This window comes from Dysidea avara, chromosome 2, assembly GCF_963678975.1.
Source record: "Dysidea avara chromosome 2, odDysAvar1.4, whole genome shotgun sequence".
NCBI lineage: Eukaryota > Metazoa > Porifera > Demospongiae > Dictyoceratida > Dysideidae > Dysidea > Dysidea avara.
Genome location: NC_089273.1, coordinates 16,841,907 through 16,850,509, shown reverse-complemented (window position 1 = coordinate 16,850,509; position 8,603 = coordinate 16,841,907).

The window sequence follows — 8,603 nt, the reverse complement described above, 5'->3', positions numbered from 1 at the left end:
GTTATGGCATTGTTCTACATACCTGAAACTGTTTGTAAGTAGGCTACCTATACCATTACACCAATATGATGTCCATTTATCACCGAATAATTGCCTGGGGGCATAGCCTTGGTCAAGTTCTAAGCTGTTTTCTGTGCTCAGTCGTTTCATTGCATACATGCTTACATGTTAAGCTATTTATTTTAAATTATTAAAATTATGTTTGCTTATGTCATGGTAATGATGCCCACAGTCATACAATTTATTGGGGGTGTGGCTTATTATTAAACACAAAAGGTTTATTATCAAGCACAAAAAGGTGCATTGTTTGTGGCAGAAGCAGTACATCAAATCGCATGAAATTTGGTCAGTTTATACAATGGTGTTTCTTCATGACACACGTCACTTTTTGTGTTGAAGCATGATTACTGACCAGAGATATAAATTTTAAAAATACCTACTTAAAAAGTACGATTTTGCTAAATCCTCCAAGATGACTAATGCTATTATTTCCAAACTGAGATCATATGTGGCCAACAAAGCTTAAAATTGTTTGAAGTGAAAAGGACCAAAAAATAAGCGTGTCCTAATTGCTGACACACTATTAATACTTGTGTGTTCTGGTATATCATGGTGCCATTGTTGAAAAGCCTCAATTTTTTGTCAGAACTGTTCAGACAATGAAGGAAATTTATCCTATAAAAACTTATAGTTGTTGATTATTCCGTTATGTAGTTAAGTAGCATAACATAGTTGACGAAAGCAAAATTTCAAACATGCAAATAGCTGGATCCAAATCAGCTATGAATCTGAGCTCTCTTTATGAAATAGAACTATGTGTGGTAGAGCCATGCAGCGATTTTCATATACTTTTAAGTTGGCGTGAATGAGAAATGTAGCCTTGAATGTGTAGTACTTGGAAGAAATATTTTATAGTTAATGGGCGCTTATAAGGAATGTGTACGCTTGTTCGAGCTTGTTCAATTGATGTAGTCTGCAAGAATAAACCATTTGTCACTTATCCACAAAGGTTTAAGGTTCATACATTAACGGCGATGGTTAAGGTGGCTGTAGTTTGGCTGTGTTTCCGTCACCAAGTGCGCTTCAGAAGTGCGCGTTAAACATGATACGCGGTAAAGCCTAGAACTGTAGAAGTATACGGTAGATCATGGGAATATCTATGAGTAGATGGACTATGTTTGCGATAAGTTGGCATTTTTGGTAAGTTTCTTGTTGATGTGCGTATTCATGGTAGCATGCAGTAGGCCATGCACTTGGCGTCGGGCACACTTGCTATTAATTATTCTGGGCAATCCTGTGGAACAAAGAAAACTGTGGAATAAATAAAACTATTTTCTGAGGATTTCACTATAGATCCCTTTTAATACTAAATACAGTACTGCTGTAGGCTTATAGGTAGGGTCCGCAATCCGAAAAATCAACTTCTACAAATCAATCCCCCTACCATTGTGGGATGTTCATTGTAGTATCCCATTGCTTGATCCACCATAAAACCGGAGGCACGATTGTTGTCTTCACAGAAATATCATTTTCAGTATCTCACAAGATGCAAGATTTATTTTTAAAATTTCGTGCTCAACACAAAAGACCGGATGAAACTTGCTACTTAGCCAAATCGTATCCAGAGTTGTTGTAGTTGAAAACTACGCACAGAAATAAGTAAATGGTTTGCTGGGTGCCTGGCACAGGTTTGCTTTCTTTGAAAAAACAGACAAAGAAATACGAAGTTTCGAATTCAAACTGCCCTACCACCCAGGGCAAGAGAAGCCAACTCTTCCTCATAGTGTTTCGATACGGTTGGGTGCATAGTCTGTCTATGCTGTTAGTTTGGAAAAGATCTGAGACTTCTCACCATCTGGGTGACGAGCGTAAAAATTTTTCGCAGCATCAAAGAATTGTGTTGCGAATTCTACCCATTTCCAGCGCTTCTGCAGCCACAACAATCATCAATTATAGACTAAAACTATGGCAAAAGATGTCCCTGAACGTTTGGTAGCAGCGGTTGTCAATTATTATTTCATCCACGGCTTCCACGCCTCGCTCTAAGCTATGCATCAAGGGAGGCAGCAAAATCGTCCAAATTTGACTTCACCTCTAACGCTCCACAGCAGTTTCAAATCTTCACTAGATCACCCTACATCACCATTATGCTGCAAAACATCCCAAAACAAACCGAAAAATGCACAAAATCTTTCATTTTTTATTCGAGCTGGGTGGAGCTCCTGGTGAGCTGCTGGTATACTGCATCATATGAAATCACAGAAACATCAACTACTACTACTACCAAACGTTTTGAACCATCATTTATCATCATTCTAAACAAAATTAAGTGACCAGTGTGGCATCAGAAGTACTGGAAAGCACTTTGGTACCATTGAGAGAATCCCTTGAAATGACACACGAAAATTTTGACGTTCTTCACCCAGATGGTGAGAAGTCTCAGATCCTTTCCAAACTAACAGCATAGACAGACTATGCATCCAACCTTAACACATCACTATGAGGAAGAGTTGGTTTTTCTTGTCTTGGCTGGTAGGGCAGTTTGAATTTGAAAATTTGTGTTTCGTTTTCTGCTTTTTGAGAGAAAGCAACCCTGTGCCGGGAACCCAGTGAATCATTTGCTTATTACTGTGTGTACTTTTTAACTACATTAACTCTAGATAATATCTAGCTAAGCAGCAAGTTCTATCCTGTTCTTTGTGTGGAGCCCGAAATTTAAAAAATAATTTTTTCATCTCACGAAATACTAAAATCGATGGTTCTGTGAAGACAACAACGGTGCCTCCGGTTTCATGGTGGATCTAGCAATGGGATACTACAATGAACATCCCACAATGGTAGGGGGATTGATTTGTGAAAGTTGATTTTTCGGATTGCGGACCCTATTATAGGTTTACTTTGCCATGATAAAAAGTCCTTTTGTGTGTTCGATGAATGTGGGAATTGTGGGTCTATTAAAATCAGGAGTATATAATGGGATTTAGACTACAGTTAAAAGATATACCTTGTTCAAGTAAATCTGTCAGCCATCCAGAAAAATATCGGTAACCCTTATTGATACTTTCCAGTACCTCAGAGTTGAGACCTCACATTTGATCATGACAGAGGAAGCCACGTTCAAACAAATGATGACAAGCTTCTAAATAAGCCAAGGTTTCTGATGTCTTCTCTACATCTGTAGCTGCAGTCTCCTCTCGATGGATAAACCAGTACAGCTCTCCCAGCACTTGTTCTTGCTATTAAAAGTGATTTGAATAACTCTAATTTTACAGATTGCCACAATCTTACCTGCATAATCTTTTCTGGCAATACATTCAATTTGGTCCAAGCGACCCACAAACAATGAGTCTCTTTCAACCGAGGTACCATCCTTGCACAGCTGTTCTCCACTTGGCCCAGTTCTCTTTTGTAAAGATCGTCTATTGTTTCCTAGCCAAACTTACATTTTCCACTGCGTTGAAAATGCTTAGTGCCATTAGTTTTTGAAGAAAACAGTCCACTAATAATGTTTTTTAGCTAAAAAAATTAAAGTTAAATAAAGAAGCATACATGCATGCACAACATACACACACAGAGCAAAAATACAGGTTGTCATAGCACACCTACAATGGCACACATACCTGATGAGATGGACAAATAAGCCCAAAATTTTGTGAGGGGGGTTAAATGGATTCACCATCCATGGTTCAACTTGAAAGATATCGTCTTGGTCTTCTCTAAGTGAATATGCTCCAGTATGTCCATGACTTTTTTTTTAATGGCAGAAATATTGGAGGATGCACCATCACAAACTAACAGACTTGTTTTGAGTCCATGAAACCGAAACAGTTTGATGGTGTCCATGACACATGCTGTGATGAATTTGCAGTCCATGGTGGTGGAAGCTGTGAAGTAAGGCCCAACAATGTCAAATTCACTTATCAGGTCACGCCAGAGAAACTGCAGTAATAAGAAGTTTGCTGGACGCTCTCAGGCTCTTTCAACAATCGGTAAATATCATTTAGCGAAGGTAATTCTTTGTGAGTCATTGCAAGGCCCATCAACTGATGAATACGTGAATTCCACATCAGCTGGCATGCGACCTTCACTTCGTCAAATATTAGCACCCCATCTGATTTAGGCTCTTGCTTGCCAGATTCTCTACATTGCTCTTTAAAAAGCACATAACATGCTACTTGGCTGGCTATACACTGTTTCCTTGCTCCTGGATCATGCATAAAAGCTCCTGTATAAGACTGTAGAGTGGACTTTGACGGCAACTGAATGATCCCAAAACTCTTGAGAGCTTCATAAGCAGCAGGACTTCTAGTATACACGGCTAAAGCTGCAAAAAATGGAATATGACTTCTGTATTTTCAAAATATGGCTTACCAATTCTGATAGTTGCCATGCTCCACCTGTTGCCCCGTGCTCCAGAAACTGCAGAAACAAAACATGTTGTAAGCAAAGTGTACAAATCATTGAAAGATCAAACTCACCATTACTAGATTGGGTATGTAAATACTGCTGCTGTTGACGTTTGCTGTCAGTGTACCATACTTCTTTTATCAACTCGCCCACGCCATGTTCACTTCCTTCTAAAAATACCTTCTTTAGTTCCTCATCACTAATCTCACAAACAATGGAACACATCTCCTCGTGCTGATCATCAGTTAGAGTAACATCTGCTTCACCGCACCTCTTCAATTTCCTCATCATATTAGATCTTGCAGCCTGTGCATTAGACCTTCTGTTCTGTTGGCTGGCAGGAGACATGTATTTCAGCCTTGCTCGTGAAGATGATGACTGCCTTTTCACTGTACGGCTGGGGCTCTCCTTTAGTGTTCGACGTCTCTGACAATTCAGGTCAGACACTAATCGTTTACGTGCAGAGCACTGCACTTCCTGGGCACTCTTCTCTGCTCTAGTAGCATTGCTGGCCGGTTGGAACCACAGTCGACAATTGATCGAGTCGATACGGTCAAAAGGCTCTAGTGTCTGTCTAACAGTCAGAGTTGAACCATATTGGCTTTAAATAGTATGACCTGTAATGATGTGGATCAATCCCAGGACAAAATTTGTAGTTCGACTTGACAGAAAACCTGTTGCACAACTATTGAGCATCTCTCTCCCTGTACATTTACTATTAACACAACACATCATGTGACATTATATGTAGCGTTTGTATTGATAGTTTAGCCCCACCACAGCATAACAGTATTGTTTCTTTTAAGAATGTTTGTAATAGAACTTATGCAATTGTGTCAGAGTTATATAAGAATTTCAAACTTCCCTATGTCATTCTTTGATCTGGTATTATGAAGCTTCTGCAGAGACATTTTTGTGTTATGTTGTATGCTCTTTGGATGGTATTGTAAATTAAAAAATTAATGTTTAACCTATTTAAATTATTAACAATTTTATTTATTTAGCATGGGATCTCCTCCGGATTGATGTCTACAGCTTCGGCGCTCTGTGCCAGTAGTTCAGAGAGACATATCCTATGTCACCCTTGCATCTCTCAGGGTCAGCAGTCGAGAGTTTGTTCAGCCAATACAAGCACAAAGCTGGGGCAAGTTAGACTCTGCTATTTTTTTCCACTGAGAGCATGCAGCACACTAGTCAAACAATGTGTTAAGGACCATCACAATGAAAAGGGATACAGATACAACACTTTAAGTACAGTTCAATAAAAATTGACATGTACAACCATGCTTACTGTCATTTTAACAAAATATGTATTGTTGTCCACTATTGTTGACAAATTTACTCTCTATTCTTGTATGTTGAGCTTATAGTATCGGTCTTAAGTTAGCATCTGCTTTCAAAAGCATGGGGAGGAAGAGTGTTGGATAAATACATTACTGAACATTGTGGCACACTGGATGATTTGATGCCAGGTGATCTTGTTCTTGCAGACAGGGGATTTGCTATCCAAGATAGTGTTGGGTTTCGTTGTGCTGAGGTAAAAACACCACCGTTTACAAGAGAGAAGAAATATCTTAGCAGATGTGAAATAGACTGGTCTCGTTAAATATCACATGTGTGCATTCATGTAGAACAAGTAATAGGGTTGTCAAAGCAGAGATACAAAATATCAACTTCCAATATCTTTACTCAAGAGTTCAGACTCCTGCACCATTGATGATGTCATCACCACATGTGCTGCCTTGACAAATTTAAGTGACTCGGTAGTACCATTCGATTAGGTACATTCAACCTTTTGACTAGTTATTATTATGTATAGTACAATTCATGCACATGATTTATTTCAGATTTTGATTAAACTCATAAAGGTATACTTATCATGTAACGTTTTATTAAAGTTTAAACATACACTAATCAGTCTGTATTATTTCTTTTTGGTGCAACGAAATTTCCTTTTGGTTCTACTTACTAATATCACAACAAAGATTGATTCTAGTTGGGTGTTTTTCAGGTTTAGGTGAGAACACTGCATGGTTGATAAGCCCTAATGAAGTTTTGTATCATCAGACATGCAAGGGATCACTCAAAGACGCTATGCTCACATCAAGATGTGCACTCTATCGAATTAACTATTATAGATATTGATAAAGTTATAATATTTTTGTTATTTCTTTAAGTATACATATACAACTATAGACAAAGAGATAAATACTGTGGTATACAGTGATAATGATAGATACAATGACAATATAGATGTTTGATTACAAGATAGGATAATGGCATGAAATGATGATACAGTGATAATGATATATATAATGACAATGATAGATGATAAATGATAGATAACTAACAGATAAATAACAACAGCATATTATAGAGTTTAGTTTTCAGATGAACTACTCTGGTTGTCGATGGGAATGTACCTTCTGGCTGCCGATATAAGTCCATCCATGCCATTCAATCTGATGGCTTCGAAATCTCTATCTCTGCACAGAGGGCAGCTTGCTCCTTGAGTAGATGTCAATTGCTGGACACATAGTTGGCATCCTATAATCGAATGGCAACAAGTCGACATGAAAACAGGTGGCTGTATGGGTACAGCCTGACAAATACAGCATCGTAGTAAACCCCTCAACTCATCCCTTACAGGACTGGGGACAGTATTCTCAATAAGCTGCTTTATATCTCTTTTCATTTCTGACATTTTTGTTTTGAACTCATTTTGAAAGAGCTTCATCCTTTTAGCTGGAGCTCGAGGGGCTACGTCCCTTTCATCACCATCGCTGTCGCTATCCGTGTTTGCCAGGCTCTGAAAATCTTCCTCCTTTACAGCATACACCTTACGCTTTGGAGCTCTCCAAAAAGGCAATCCTGTAATGGCATAAATTTCATTATAGCTAACGATGAAAGGATGGAACAATAAATAATACCTTGGGTCCCAGGTCAATTGTCAACTTTTAACCCATCCACACATTGCTATATGTAACTACATCACATGAGTTGTCATCATTTCTTTTGTACAGGGAGAGGGATTCCAAACATTTTGATGATGGAAAATAACCAAACAAAGTCCATAGACCACCACCTTGTCCCAGAGGCTGATGAAGCTGGCAGACTGTATGAAGAAAACGGAGGCCGATTGACAGTATTCAGTAACTTCGGACAAGATCCCCTGGAACAAAGGGAGAATTTGAAGAGTATTAGGATGGAGAGATTTAAGGAACAGTGGCCAAGCTTTGAAACTATATTTCATAGTTTAGTGAATGGCAATAAAGCCAATTTCCGTGATGGACTTTTGTGTTTTATTGATTTAACAATGCAGCTAAAAACACAAATATCATGAAACTTGTTAATGTTTTTACTTTATTTGATTTATTTAATCTATTGAACATGTGCTATCACTGTGATATATTATTAAGTTACAATATAGATAGCACAAAGGATCACAGACATCAGTAACTATTTGATTTCGTACATATTCATTATTTCAATGATGATGTAAAATAAAAAATTGTAGTAATACAAAATAATGTATATATGCATACCATGCAATAGAAAGTTACAATAATAATTTATAGTCATAATCTGCAACACAGCCTGGATGCTTGATAGGTCCATCCAACACTATAAAACAAACACAGCTTAATGTAAGCAGCGCAAAATGATTAGGTAAAGCATGGCTTGTACTAGTCACGTATGTAAACTCCGTAAGTGTGTGTGTGTGTGTGTGTGGGTGGAGAGTGCGTGTATGTGCAGGAGGGGAGAGAGGGTTGGCGTGTGCATGCGTGTGTGTATGTAATCTGTAGTGCTTGCTTTCTTGTTCAACTAAAGTGTATTGTCAGTTGTATGATCAGACGACAATACAAAAGTAGATTATCATTGGAAGATGACTGGCTTCAATGACTCAATGACATCTCTGTCCTGTCACTATACTAGATAGCAAAAATATACAAGTGTATCAACACATTTTGCTAATTAACACACCAATAACCAATGGAAAGAAGGTTACAGGTACACCCATGTAAAGTCAGGATAACACTGATTATACTGTGGGGTCATGTGGTACGGTACACAAACTATCTTCCTACCACATAGTAAGTGGACTGGAGTGGTTGGGTCAGGATTACTTAAAACAGTGCAATGTACAATGCATGCCGTAAAACCAAGAGTTTATAATATATATATATATATATATT